Consider the following 15,676-nt stretch of genomic DNA (forward strand, 5'->3'; position numbering starts at 1 on the left):
ATAGTTAATGGAGCCATCTTCTTCTATTTCAGTGGTAAAAGTTATTTTTGGGTGCATGCTACCTATTGCTTCGGCAAATGTGTTGACCTCACTGGTGTCACCTTTTATCAATAATAAAATGTCATCAGCATACCGTTTGTAATAAATCGTTTTATCTTTTGAATGTGGATATTTGGCAAAAAATTTACATTCTAAATCATTAATAAAAATATCTGCTAAAGTGCCAGCCAGGCTATTACCCATCCCAAGCCCGTCTTTTTTATAGTAAATTTTGTCACTGAAGGTAAAAAAAATTGTAAGCTAAAACAAAATCTAAAAATTCAGTTAGTTCTGTACACTCTGCAGTACTCACCTTGTTGTGGGACAGGAGATTACGTCTAATAATATCAACAGTTTCTTTTATTGGGACATTACTGTAAAGATTTTTTGCATCCGAGGATGCTAATGTCGCATTATTTGGTATATGTATATCTTTGATTGTATTTGCTAGCTCAGCACTGTTTTTGACCCCAAAATATTTATTGGACGTGTAAACTGATTTAAGTTTATTGTTAAGGAACTTATTTAATTTCTAGCATGGTGATGACATATTGTTCACAATCGGACGAACCGGATTTCCATTTGTGTGAATCTTGACTTGAGATCTAAGCTAAGGAAGTTTGACAGTCATCATTTTAAGCGATATACTTTCATAATCTGTAAGAAGAAACTGGGAGCTGTCAATCTTTCGCCGCAAATTAGTCTGAAACTTCTCAGTTGTGTCTTTGTGAATTTCTATAGTCTCATTTTCCGCCAAACATTCTTCTGTTTTCCTAATATAATCATCTTCATATATAAGAACTGCCGTGTTCCTCTTGTCAGCACGAATGACCATTGCTTTCTCCTCCTCTAACTTGGTACTGAGACCATTTTAAATACGGCTCTCGTGATTAACCACATTATTAGAACTATTTTGAACAGACAAGGTCTTATTGACCTTAACAGCTGTGTCCGCAATTTCTAATATCGTAATCCCAGCCGCTTCGCAAGCCATTTTACTTTCAACTATTACTCTCTTACAAGGGAACCTCCCCATCGCACCCCCCTCGATTTAGTTATAAATTGACACAGTGGATAGGCCTTGAAAAACTGAACACAGATCAATCGAGAAAACAGGAAGAAGTTGTGTGGAACTATGAAAAAATAAGCAAAATATACAAACTGAGTAGTCCATGCGCAAGGTAGGCAACATCAAGGACAATGTACGCTGATGAGCGCCGTGGTCTCGTGGTTAGAGTGAGCATCTGCTGACCGAAAGGTCCTTGATTTGAGTCCTACCTCGAGTGAAAATTTTACTTTCTTTATTTTCGCAAAGTTACGATCTGTCCGTTCATTCATTGACGTCTCTGTTCACTGTAATAAGTTTAGTGTCTGCGGTTTGCGACCGCACCGCAAAACCGTGCGATTAGTAGACGAAAGGACGTGCCTCTCCAATAGGAACCGAAAACATTTGATCGCAAGGTCATAGGTCAGCCGATTCCTCCACAGGAAAACTCGTCTGATATATTCTTTACGACACCGCTGACGGCATGTGCGTCACATGACAGGAATATGTTGTCGACCCACCTAACTTGCACACTTGGCGAATGGGTAAAAAGATTCTTCTACCTTACCCGATTTAGGTTTTCTTGTGGATGTGATAATCACTCCCAAAAAAGTGATGAAAACATAAGAGTTTGTCACATAAACTGCATCAAATGAATGCAACAGTTTGACAGTCGCACAGTTTTCCCTGTGCTCTGTCAAAACATACGTTTTTTACGTTTTCAAATGTTTCCGTGCGTACACCGTCAAATCCTGTATATGTCCAAGCAAATCTGAACATGTCCTGGAATTTTGGAGAGCGAAGTTGATTATGTGTGAGTGCCTGAACTTTGATAATTATCTGAAAATAAAAAATTAAACTTTTCACTCGAGAGAAGAGTTGAACCCAGGTTCTGTCGTTCCGCACCTGCTCAGGCTAACCACGGGACCACGGCGCTCGTAAGCTAACACGCTCCTTGATGTTGCCTACCTTGCGCATGGACTACTCAGTTTGTATATTTTGCTTATTTTTTTCATAGTTCCACACAACTTCTTCCTGTTTTCTCGATTGATCTGTGTACAGTTTTCCAAGGACTATCCCTGTGCCAACTTATAACTAAATCTGAGGGGGGTGCGATGGGGAGATTCTCTTCTTAGTATTTGCCTGACTAACATGTGAAGTGATGTTATGTTGTAGACCTTTATTCAGCAACATATTTTCATCACTACTCGGTAAAATATTTGTTAAATTAGCTACCCTGTGATTGAAATGATGTTGCCCAATGACATCCTTACTTTTTACAATATATAAATTCTGGGGTTTGATCAATTTAGCCAATTTTTTGTTATGCCTCTCTGTAATTTTCTCTACGTTAATCCTAACTCTGTTAGTAATCTCTTTCCACACAAATTGAAACTGGCTACAAGAAGGTTCGCTACTTAGTTGTAAATGTAGTTCGAAAGCTTCTCGACTTAGCAAGTCTTTATGTTTACATGATTCACGTATCTGGGCCCTAATCCATTTGATCTCACTTTTGGATTTAATTGATAAGGCGAGGGCTCACCACTGTTTAATCTTCACTTTGGCATAGTTTGCTGTGACACCAGCTGCGAGACACTGCTTATTGAATTTAATCTTCATTACCTCGGTACTGATTTGCTGCTTCAGTTTACAGAGCCTTTTGACTCTGTCATAAGCCAGACATGGCACTAGTTTCACAAGCTGCGACATTGTCGCGAATAACTCTTCGTATTTTTACCAATCATACTTTTTTCGTGTTCTTTTTCATTTCTTTTTATTACTGTAATGCCTTATATACGTTATAAGCCCATTACAGACATCAACTATTGTATCCCCTTTTATTTTCGCTGTGCAATTAATTATTGAAAACTAGTGTATGCCGACATTAGCGACATCTGGTGAACTTACAACATAAACCATAAACAGCTTGTGGCTACTGTACGGCAGCTAGTTTTGAACAGTAGTGCTACTGACAACATGACTCGTGCATATATATATATATATATATATATATATCGATGCTGGTGCTGATTATGCATTTAACATTTGACGATGCCATTATAGCTGCAGTACGTTAGGATTTTGTTTTTATAAAACAGGAATGCCTCTTCATACTTGAAAGTGCACAAATGCATATATTTGTCAGCAGTACTTTTCATTATGGTCTATGTATTGTTTTTAAGCTGTAGACAATCAGCGAGTACATTTATGTTTTTCCATTTTTTTCTGCAGATCTGATGATGGTCATTATCGACCGAAACCGGTAATCTGTTAACAAAAAGTTTGTGATCATAGACGTAAATTAATGGAAACTTGTATGATACTAATATTCCCAGCGTAGTCTACCCAGCCGTAGTTAAGAAGTCAAATGGGTCACTTAGAATTTGTGGTGATTTTAAGTCTACCAAATGTTGATCTGCATCCAGTTCCTCAGCTGAAGAAAATCGGCGAAATTGGCTCAGGGCTATTGTTTCTCAAAAACACATCTCACTGACGCCTATTTTCAATTCCCTGTAGATGATCAGACGAAGAATTTATAGTGATGAATAATCTAACCTGTATGTATAGTTATAAGAACTTGCCGTTTAGGAACGCCAGCTATCCTGTGACTTTTCATAGAAATTTTGAGTAACACATACAGGTATCTTCAACTATGTTAATTATTTCGATGACTTCCTAATTATATTGGCCACGTGGGAACAGGACTTGCGCAGTCTACACGTATTGTTTGACTGCTTGCAAACGGTCTGTGTTGTCGATTGACAGATGTAATTAATTTGAGTTGAGTGTAATGTACTGTCAGTGACAGAGTTCGTGAGTCCCTTGGCTGTATCGTTTTGTTGAACTGCATTGTTTTACTGTCAGTTATGCAGCATAACCTGCAACAATAGGACGTGCTACTAACATATGGTCCACAGTCGAAAAATTAACCGAGCACTTTTAGACTGTCTTAGATAATTTGTAAGACAAAATTGCTGCTGATTACTTTATATCTGACGTTTATCTGTTGCGTTCAATTAACTAACGAAGAAACGCTATACAGTGTGCACTGTAAAAATACAAATGTATTAAAACGTATCATAATAACGTTACGGAAACGTCTTTCTTAATGAAACAAAGTATCTCAAATTGTGACGAATTAGCAGGATAATACACACTTTCAGCTTCGAAACGGTTTATTTCTACGTTTAGTCCACATGCTATTCAGCAGTAGCGATACAATAAATTCTACCACGAAATTATGTAAATGTAGCAATAGGGGTAGATAAATAACGAAATCCAGTTAACAAATCACTCAGTGCCACAATTAAGTCAATTACATTGACAGAAGCAGAAAAAGCAGGTATCATCAAGTGTGCAAATCTGCCAGTTTTTCTCCATCAGATCCACAGACAAAACGTACGGGGGAAAAGTTGCCTTAAGATTTTTTTACTGACCGTCTCTCCGCCTGCTAGTGGCTCTTTGACACAAGGAGGTCAAAGTATTGTCCCCAATGAGAGTGGAACCAAAAACTAGCATAGTCTTCCCCTCGAAGCGTGAACAGCTATCCGCAGAGCTAGCATACAAGTGCAGCAGACGGCGCTCCCTATTTGACCCAGTGATGCTTGAGACGGGCGATTCCCAATGTAAATGGTGAAGAAAGCCGCTGTTTATGTTATAACGAGATTCCTTGAACAAAAAACATAAATTTGCTTGGTGTAAGCTATCCCTTAAGTAGGAATAATACAGAATGTGTAATTTAAATGACAAGAATATATGGAGTGAATTTTCCAGCTTGATTTTGGAACACTGCAGGAAGTAAATCAACGATCACATGGTTGCCAAACGATTCTACGATGCTGCTGATTCTCCATTAGATTAGCTACAGGCTGAATATGTTTGCTCAGCTGGTATGTTTTACTAGCTGGCTAGCACTGGGCATGCTTGCTCTTCGAACATGCAGCGGCGCTGGCTGCCACCGCTTGGACTGGGAGCCAAACTATGTACAATACAGTTCAAAGAGTTTTATTTGCGTTTCTGTAACTACGATTTTAGCCTAAAGCTTAGTTTCAAATAATATCCAGATGCAACTCGAACATCATAAATAAAGAGAACCGGAAATTATTTGGGAGGCTCCCTTCTTCAGTACCTGTCGTATTTATTTCTGATTTTCATCCTTCAGCTAACTGAGAACTAAAAAACTCATTCACTGGAATTAGTTACCCTTGTTGGTACCACATGGTGCTATGAACATTATGAGTAAAAAACATTCATTTAATATTATATACATCAAGTCTGGCGCATAACAGTACAACTGAGAACACAACATAACACTGATTACAAGACGCGAATACCCAGAAATAAATTTCATAACCTCCAAATAACATGCCGTTTCAAATGAGAAAAGCAGACTGTGCGAGGAAAAACTTTGCAATATTCGTAAAATAGGAAACAAAAGCTGCAAAGGAAATTAAACACATTAATAATTGCTGTGTAAGTTCGATTTCAGTTTCTGATAACATGAAAGGAGAAGCAGCTGAGAATGTCGAATAAGGAATAAAAAGTACCGACCATAACGTCTTTTATATGTCATTCGTAAGCAAAACTGTGATTCATTCTATAAAAACCAAAGAGCCGAAAAGTATCTTGTACTCATAACACTTCTATATAACTACTGGTGATGTTTTGTCAATAAGTGCGAAAAGAGCCTGATAAATGAGCTTTTCTAATTTAGGACAACTTATGGCACAGAGATTCAAAGTAACAAGAGCATGTAAACTCTAGGTGAGCATGAGAAGGAATTTCTATGCAGTTCCTCGCATTTGGAAAATTTCGCTCGTGTGTTACTTACTGGTTGTAAATAAAAAGCAAAAAAAAAGAAACAGAGCAGAGGGTTTAACGTCTCGTCGTTAGTTGTTGCCTACTAACGACGCCTCTTGATTATCAAATCGTAATTTTAAAACAGACTGTTATATTGAATGTTACGCTACTTGCAGCAGAATCTGACTCAGTGAAGGACGCTAATTATGATTCACGTCACGTTCAAGATATTGCGAAAGCTTGATAATGCCTTCAAGATAGATCATATGCACAACAATCTGTTTCCTGATACAACTAATAATCGATTCTTGCCTGAGTAAAATGCTGAGGGTGACATAAATAGGAAAAAAGCAGAATGACAAATAGTCATAGTGACGAGACACCTCACTCATTAGACCACCGTGGAATAACTTGAAATATTTTAATTTTGGTAAGGCAACGAGTTTGGATGAAGTGAGGTCCATGAAATAAACTACACATATCGAGTCCGTGCCAAAGTCATTTCTTCTGAAAGTATCCCCATGTTTAAATCGCGCCTACATAGATACCAAACGCCTTGTACGTGTCACTGAAGACCACTTTGAATCTTTCAAATACTTTGGTTACTTGAGGTCTCAGTAGGGGGTTCCCACCTTCCGATACTATCGTCATCCTACTCCCAGTGCAGTGTAATCACCAGCTACAACATAGCAAATTCATAGCAAAACTAAGCGATGATATACTTTCAGGATGAGAATCAAAAGCCGGCCGAAGTGGCCGAGCTGTTCTAGGCGCTACAGTCTGCAACCGCGCGACCGCTACGGTCGCAGGTTCGAATCCTGCCTCGGGCATGGATGTGTGTGATGTCCTTATGTTAGTTAGGTTTAAATAGTTCTGAGTTCTAGGGGACTGATGACCTCAGCAGTTAACTCCCATAGTCCTCAGAGCAATTTGATTTTTTTTGTGGCCGAAAGGTTCTAGGTGCTTCAGTTTGGAACCGCGCGACCGCTCCAGAATCAGGTTCGAATCCAGCCTCGGGCATGGATGTGTGTGATGTCCTTAGGTTAGTTAGGTTTAAGTAGTTCTAAGTTCTAGGGGACTGATGACCTCAGATGTTACGTCCCATAGTGCTCAGAGCTATTTGAACCAATTTGAGAATCAAAGAGATTGAAGAAAAATGTGCACAAATCACAGGCAATGAAACGTAATTTTCCACAGAATCAGTAAGTTTCGTCTTAATATAATATAGCTGATATCATCATAGCAGCCCTGAGGGACACTGAACCTGCCATTGATTTAGGACACAGACCTGTATTTTATTATCTGTATCGCCTCTACTTGTGATTCCTGTTTCCTGTGCGGTGAGAATGGGGAACATCTGTGGTGAGCGAATGTTATTTCTTACCTGTCAGTAAAAGTACGGTATACGTACTAGGTTTGACGGAACGGCATACATTTTGTCGGTATTACTTTTCGACAACGAGACCATTGTATAAATAGGGATAGATTTTACCATCTAACGAGTGAATTAAGTACTGGAATGACTCCATTTTCACGTAAAGTCGAAAAATTTTGTCCTAAAACTGATGATAAATTTCTTTGTTTCAGTTGATCGACAGTTATTTATGTAAATTTCTAACCTCGAAACAATAACGGTGCCTTTATAGAAGTGAGCTTCAAATTCTGTTTCCTCCGTACTTATAACGAAAGCATTGTTAAATTCAGGAATTGTAGTGGCGGTTTGAAGTTGAAACAATCTTGCTGTTTCAAAAAATTCATAACACTTGTCTGTGCTGGTAATGTTTTAAGTGACGTAACACTGTCGAATTCTTTGTTTGCCTTTGACACTAGCGGTGTTTGAGACTTTGAATCCAAAACTTCTCGACATCAATATGGCTTTTGCTACCATGGCTCCCTGCCGCAATTCTCATTAAGTTACCACATGTCCGCTGCTTGTAGCCCCTGTAAAAGGATCGACCACCCACGACGCGATAGTTTTCTATTTATCTTGATTACATGCTCCGCTCGGCAATTCGGTCCTTCATTGTGATATTTGTTTTGTACTTACGTGCTTGCTACTAGTATAGTGCCCAGTACGGATTAATATTTCTGGAGTAATGTTATCAATACGTTTTTTTTTTCTTCCTCTTCACGAAGCCAGTGGCAAATTTCGTCTTCGACTTCAACAAGACGTAAACAGATTAATGGGGCTGCATCTTTATGTGTACACAACAGCCACAAAACCTGCAAAGCTCAAGAAAGATACCCATCATTAGCTTTTGGACAATATTTTGTGACCTTATTTACAAATAGAGCCATTTCTGTACGTTATTTACATGTGAGGTAGGAAAAGCTATCCGTAATCATTTTATGGCCTTGTAGCCGATGAAATCGGATTATCAACATATTAATTAAAAGTAATTCCTCCAAAATGTATTCCGTTTTGTCAAACGTAGAACGTATACTTCTACTGTTAGGTAAAGACTGCATTCGCCCATCACATAAATTCCCTATTCTCACTGCAGAAGAAACGGCTATCACTAGTAGAAACGATGCCATTAATAAAATGCGTGCCTTGATCTGTAATTAATGGCAGTGTCAGGCATCCGAGAAATTAGTTTGATATGCTTGGTTTGCCGCGAAATTATCGCCAGATCGACAAGTAATTAGCAGCGTTAGCCAGGTTATTGTTCCCGATGATATTCTCACTAACAATGGTAAATGTGTCTTATGTGCCTTTGGCCGTGGCTGGCTGTTCTTACACCTTTTATGCTTTGCGCTATTTTATGGTAGATATCACATTGCGGAATACTCTTGTTGTCTTGAAGTATAATGGCAGAAATCCAACCAAACGCTGAAATAATAGAATTTATATTTTGAATTTTCAGTTGCTTTTAATTAGAATATATAGACTAAGATTTTTGATTATAATATCTATTTTAATAATATTTAAAGTGTTTATTTCTTCTGTAAGTAATTCCACTGTATTCCTCGATGCCACAAAATATGTTGTCATTGATGTCATATACTTCCGAGAGAGCAATAAATATATAAATACAGTATAAAAGTTGGTTTGAACACTAAGCGCAAAAATTCGAAACCGTGCTCTTAGCCACTACGCCACTGACTCAACTGGTATCACATAAAACGCGCGAACTGTTGAAGCAGCATCAACAAATTGGCTGTCATTCTTTTGTAAAATATTCAGTACCGGCACAAGAGACATAATAGGTGTCCCTTTTCTTGCACCAAGTCAAGCCTCGACTCTGTCAGAGATTGACTTGTGGCGGGTTCTCCATCTTAGCTGTACTTCCCGAAAAAAATTGCAGAGTGCTAATTGGGTGTTACGTGGAGGCTGCATGTAGTGCATGTTCAGTAGTATGGATTTGGAACTTATCTGAAGGTAATACTGCTGCAACAGAGATGACGGTGGTATAAAACCGATAACTTGTCTATCCTCGCCTTGCAGGTCAAGGCGAAACAGGCGAGCCTTACCTAAAATATTTCGTTAGTACCAAGGCGAAGGGAGTGATCAGGGTCCGACTAAACATTTTTCCAATAACGGTATAACCAGCTGAAAAATGCACCTGTCAGAGCAGGAAAAATACGAGTATGCTCTTCTTTAAAAGACTCTGGCAGAAAAGCGAGGAAGTGGCTGCCCCAGTTCTCGCTCCGCTTTGCTCACCAAAAATTTCGTCATGGAAACATATTCGCGGTCTTTTAACACAGAACACTTTGAATCCTTTTCCTCCTGGCTGTCTTTGTAGTGAAGCCATCATACTCTCTATCTCGCTCCCACTGCCACTGTCTATATATGTCTCTGTCCCACTGTCTCCTTTCTTCCCATTGGCACTTTCTGCTGGCTGTTTCTCCCACTGTTATTGTCTCCATCCCTTTCTCTCGTTCCTACTTAGCACTGTTTCGTTCCCTGCGTCTTTGACTACCTCTCTCTCTTTCTTCCCTTTGGCACTTTCTGCTGGCTGTTTCCCCCACTGTTATTGTCTCCATCCCTTTCTCTCGTTCTTACTTAGCACTGTTTCGTTCTCTGCGCCTTTGACTGCCTCTCTCTCTTGCACAGGGTTTGCCCTTGTCCCTTCTTTGTTCCTTCCATTGCCCCTGTCTCTTCTTTTCTCGCTTACTCTGCTGTGTTTCTCTCCAACTACCACTGTCTTCTCTCCACTGCCGCTTTTGCTGCTACTATCTCTCACTGTCTATCGCTAACTCCTCTTCCTTTGTCTCCCACTGCTATTGTCTTCATCCACCTCTCTTTTTTTCACTGCCATTTTATCTCTCTCACTGGTACTGTCTTCTCTCTTCCACTGTTACTGTCTCTCTGCGACTCTGCTTCAGGACAAAAAAGCGTGGATATGCACACATGTCAAAAATTTTGGTGCTTGTCTGTCAGAGCCTTTTGCAGAGTAGCATGTTCTCGTCTTTCGTGCTCCAACAGGAGAGCTTTTCAGTTGATTCCCTTATTTTTCCTGCTACAGGAGGGTGTGCAGATTATATGGGACGAATTCTGTAAGTCACTTAAGTTTCGACAGTTTATTTGTATACTTCGAAAGATTTACATGCTTCGAGATTCAGGAACAACGCATAATGCACTATGGAAAAACACTGTTGGCCGCGCGGTGTAGCCGCGCGGTCTTGGGGCGTCTAGTTACGGTCCGCGCGGCTGCCCCAGTCGGAGGTTCGAGTCCTCCCTCGGGCATGGGTGTGTGTTGTCCATAGCGTAAGTTAGTTTAAGTTAGATTAAGTAATGTGTGAGCTTAGGGACCGATGCCCTAAACAGTTTGGTCCCATGATATCTTACCACAAATTTACAAATTTGCAAAAACATTGTTAACATGGAAATAAGACGTCGTATATCATCGGATGACGCATATGTCACCCCTGAAAGACAGTAAATGTACTGACAATGCTTTCAACTTCGTACTAAAACATATACCGTAGTGGTATAGCTACCAGAGCCCCATCTGTGCCTAGCCGTTTATTAGGAATTCCCAGGGCCAGAAGGTCAGCGTATGGCAAACGTATGACGCAAGCAGACAATCATGTCACGGAGATTCACTCGTGCTTCCTACAGCCATCTGAGCGAATTTTAAAGGCGTCAGATTGTGACCTTCCGAGTGGCGGGATGGTGGTTTTGGAGAACACAGGTTGGACGTGCTGCTTCAGTAGTGCAACGATGCTTTTGTCATTGGTCACGTGAACATTTTCACTTCCATAGACGAGATTTTGGACCTTCACGCAGTACAGACTCCTTTTGGCATCGTCGTATTGTGAGGGCAGTGGTGACAGATCGTACAGCTACCACAGCACAGGTAAGAGGAATTATGAGCCCTGACTTGTCAACACGAACTGTTGCGAACCGGTTATTAGCAGTGGGAGTACGAGCACACTCATCTGTAGCCCGTCTTCCACTCACGACTCAGCATCGACGTGGACGTCTCGACTGGTGCCGTCAAGGGATCACTTGTAATATGTATGGGGCACCGTGATCTTCAGCAATGAAAGCAGATTCTGCCTGCACGCAGGTGATGGTCGTTTGCGCGTATGACGTAGCCCTGGCGAGCGCTGACTCATAGAGCGTATTCGTCCAAGACACAATGGTCTCACTCCAGGCCTCATTGTCTGTGCTCTGTTTGACCTTTGGCGTTTCTGGAGGGGACGCTAACCAGCACTCGGTACGAACAGATTGTTGTTAGACCCGTTCTTTTGCCGTTTCTGCAAAGGTGATGTGTTATCCCAAGACCGAGCGGTTCTAGGCGCTTTAGTCTGGAACCGCGAGACCGCTACAGTCGCAGGTTCGAATCCTGCCTGGATGTGTGTGATGTCCTTCGGTTAGTTACGTTTAAGTAGTTCTAAGTTGTAGGAGACTGATGACCTCAGTTGTTAAGTCCCATAGTGCTCAGAGCCATTTGTTATCCCAAGAGGATAATGCTCGCCCACACACAGGTCAGGAAACACAATTTGCTTTGCAAGACGTGCATCAACTTCCCTGATCAGCATGATCGCTAGACTTGTCTCTGCAATATAACGGGATGGGAAGTGACTCGTGCGCCTCGTGTCTCAACCACGTGAAGACGTAGAGCAGGCGTGGCATAGAGTATCCAGGACAGTATTCGCCATGTGTACGATTGACTGGATTCCTGCACTGCTGCCTGTGGAGACTACACCATGTACTAACACGGTGTTTCAACATGAGGCGATACCTGGTACCTCAGAACCGCTTGTGCAATTGATCTGCAAATGTAATAATTTCATGTACTCCATACGCACTGTTGCAACAATAAATCTTGAGTCAATTGGAAGCCAGTAAAGGAGTGTACTAATTTTTTCCTTGTAGTGTACAAAGTTAACACAAAATCGTGTCCCTTCAAATGCAAGTTATCTTTCCACTACTTTACATAAAAATGCACAATATTTTTACGCTCCGTCTACAGTACATGATGGAAGTGGTTCTCATAACTTGCAATAATGCTGGTGTAGTTGAAGTGTGTCCCTGTGTGGAGAAATGTCACGGTATACGGTCACCCTGCTGATAAAATTATTAATATATGTCAGTAAAGGCCTCAACTGAGAAGCTTGAACGAAAATATTCTGTCTTATACGTGCAGGTATAAAGTACGTCATTCTGAAATCATTGTTTAGAACTCTATTCTGTCGCGTTTATCCTTTCCATTTCTAAAGGTCATAGAAGGTTCTTATTAATACGTTTCAGGGGAACCCCTCACTCGGATCCAAGCATTGTTGAATGTGCGCAACCAGAGATGCCACGAACTCACCGCCAATACTTGGCAACAAGAAAGGAGTTTCGTGAAGCACGTCTGTGGAAGGCCATCTGTATGAAGATCTCGGACAGCATCTCGCGTCCACCGCTCGCCGCTCTCTTTTTGCAGCAGCTCCGACGTCTGCTGCTAATAGGAAATTACGAATTCCGGGCTCGCACTAGCCCCTTCCGTTATTGTTATTGTTCTCTGGGAATCAATCTTCTCTCTCCGTTCCAGATCCTCCCACTGTCGCTGAGCTGGCTTTCTCGTCGTCGTTATAAGTGATCTATCACACTTACTTCTCTGTTCCTCAGTTTTCGTCTTAATCTGAAAAAGACACATCTCTGCCTTCGTGTGGGAGCTTTCTTTCATATCCGAATCGTTTTATACAACTTTCCGAAATGAAACAAAATTTTGAGGACGATAAAACTGAAAGCCAAGTTCCTGTTCTTTTATCTTCTGTATCTCCACCTCTCTCTTACTTCAGCTCTAAGATGACCTATGGAGAACGGAAACAAAGGAAACTCGGCTTTGTAGTTCTGATCCGTTCCACACAAGGCCATAATTTACCTCAAATACTGAATGTTAGTGACAGTGTGTGTAACACCAGAGCAACTTAGTTTAAGTTTGTTTAATGTTCCTGATTTCACAGGCATCAAGTGTCTTCTATTGTCATCTTCCTTATCAGTGTCGAATCGTTTTCTGGAAACGTACACAATAGCTCCATAGCGCCCTACAGTAAGCACACTACGCAGCATCGTAAGACGACAGCTCTACAGTTAAGAGTTTTTACTCCAGAAAAGTTAAAATGTGCGCTTCAAAAAAATCCATGATTGCAGTTCCCTACTATTACAGTGTCAGTGTGTCATAATGAGAGTCAATCAACACATGAAAAAATTCTTGGTGCAACAATTTGTAGGGATGTGGAATCAAATGATTACACAGCCTCTGTATTAGGAAAAGCAAATGACAGTCTTCGATTTATTGGTACCATACTGGGAAAATGAAATCGGTCCACACAAGGGAATGATTAAGAAAACCCTCGTGCGGCATAGTCTAGAATATCGCTCAAGTATATCGGGCCCATACCAAATAGGGCTACACGCTCCCATGGAGTACTGAATGACTCAAATAAAGGCAGAACGAATAGCCTTAGGCTGGTACGACCTTTGGGATACCGACTGCGATATGCTGAAGAAATTGAACAAACCGACGCTTGAAGAACCATCCCACCTCAGACTGCAACGAAGTTTCAAGAAACGTTATTAGTTAATGAATCTAAGAATACACTACAGCCTCCTAAGTATCGACCCCATAGGGATTGAAAAGGCAAAACTAGACTATTTATAGCGCGCACAGAAACATTTGAGCAGTCACTCTTCCATAGCTATGTTGTGAATCGATCGGGATGAAACCTCATTATTTCACACGAAAGGAAGTAGCCTCTCCCTTGCCCTCCATAACGGTTATCAAAGTGTGGGTGTAACTGTGGAACCAGTCAGTGTTCTAGCGTTAAATTCCACAGGTAGTTTGAACTTGTAAAAAGATAAAAATTATTCCATCCGGGATTGCAATCATTCTGTCAAAAACTTAAATTTATTGATACGTCTCAACTGGTAAGTTTTGACCTAACGTGCCATTAGTTGGAGATGCAGATACATTAAAGGACATGTGTGTGAAAAACAGTTCTCTAATGGACAGTCTACCAAACACATAAAGCGGCGAACGAGTCAATGCACCTAAACGGAGTTGCGAAATACAACCATTGTCATAACCATATCAATCAGGCCAAATGACTGCTTTTAAAAATGGTTCAAATGGCTCTGAGCACTATGGGACTTAACATCTGAGGTCACCGAGCGAGGTGGTGCAGTGGTTAGCACACTGGACTCGCATTCGGGAGGACGACGGTTCAATCCCGTCTCCGGCCATCCTGATTTAGGTTTTCCGTGATTTCCCTAAATCGCTTCTGGCAAATGCCCGGATGGTTCCTTTGAAAGGGCACGGCCGATTTCCTTCCCAATCCTTCCCTAACCCGAGCTTGCGCTCCGTCTCTAATGACCTCGTTGTCGACGGGACGTTAAACACTAACCACCACCACCACCATCTGAGGTCATCAGTCCCCTAGAACCTGAACTACTTAAACCTAACTAACCTAAGGACATCACACACATCCATGCCCAAGGCAGAATTCGAACCTGCGACCGTAGCAGTCGCGCGTTTCCAGACTGAAGAGCCTAGAGCCGCTCGGCCACCCCGGCCGGCCGACTGCTTTTAGCGTCACGTTTTCTAAGGGAACGAACCCACCGAGGTTGTGAAATGATAAGATACTGGACTACCATTGAAGGGAACGTTGTTTCAGAGCCCCTCCAGCCATTTGAATTTAATCTTTCGGTGGTCTCCCTAAATCACTTAAGTCAGATGCCGTGATGGCTCGTTAGAAAAGTTCATGGCCGATCTCCTTCCTTATCCTCCCTCCATCCGGGCTTTTGCTCCGCCTCTAATGACCTCATCGTCAACGGGGCGTCAAACACTTATCTTCCTTCCTTTCGTTTTCTAAGAAATCGATAAGTAGGAGGTAGAAAAATATTGTCGCAGAAGATGCTGAGTGGTACAGTCACTGTGGTGTAGTGGCTATGATCCTAGACTGTTGCATGGAGGCTCATGAGTTCGTAACTCACCTAAACCGTAAAATTTTAATTCCTGTATTCGATACGAGTACATTCTAGAACTATCCACAAATGTCAAGAATCATTGTATTGGAATGTTGTGTAACTGTATACAGGGTGTTATAAAAAGGTACGGCCAAACTTTCAGGAAACATTCCTCACACACAAAGAAAGAAAATATGTTATGTGGACATGTGTCCGGAAACGCTTACTTTCCATGTTAGAGCTCATTTTATTACTTCTCTTCAAATCACATTAATCATGGAATGGAAACAGCCGTCCACAGTACGAGCACGAAGAGTCTCTACATTTGGTACCCCATAAATGAAAGTCAAGAGGGTTGAGGTCAGGAGAGCGTGGAGGCCATGGGA

General features: G+C 41.2%; 1 non-coding gene across 1 annotated transcript; it reads left to right on the forward strand.

Moving 5' to 3' along the window:
• The first annotated feature begins 14,494 nt into the window (after window positions 1–14,494).
• On the forward strand, window positions 14,495–14,567 carry Trnaa-cgc. The gene has a single exon. It is a non-coding gene; the product is annotated as a tRNA-Ala (tRNA).
• The last annotated feature ends 1,109 nt before the right edge of the window (window positions 14,568–15,676 follow it).

The sequence above is a fragment of the Schistocerca piceifrons genome, chromosome X (genome assembly GCF_021461385.2).
Source record: "Schistocerca piceifrons isolate TAMUIC-IGC-003096 chromosome X, iqSchPice1.1, whole genome shotgun sequence".
Classification (NCBI taxonomy): domain Eukaryota; kingdom Metazoa; phylum Arthropoda; class Insecta; order Orthoptera; family Acrididae; genus Schistocerca; species Schistocerca piceifrons.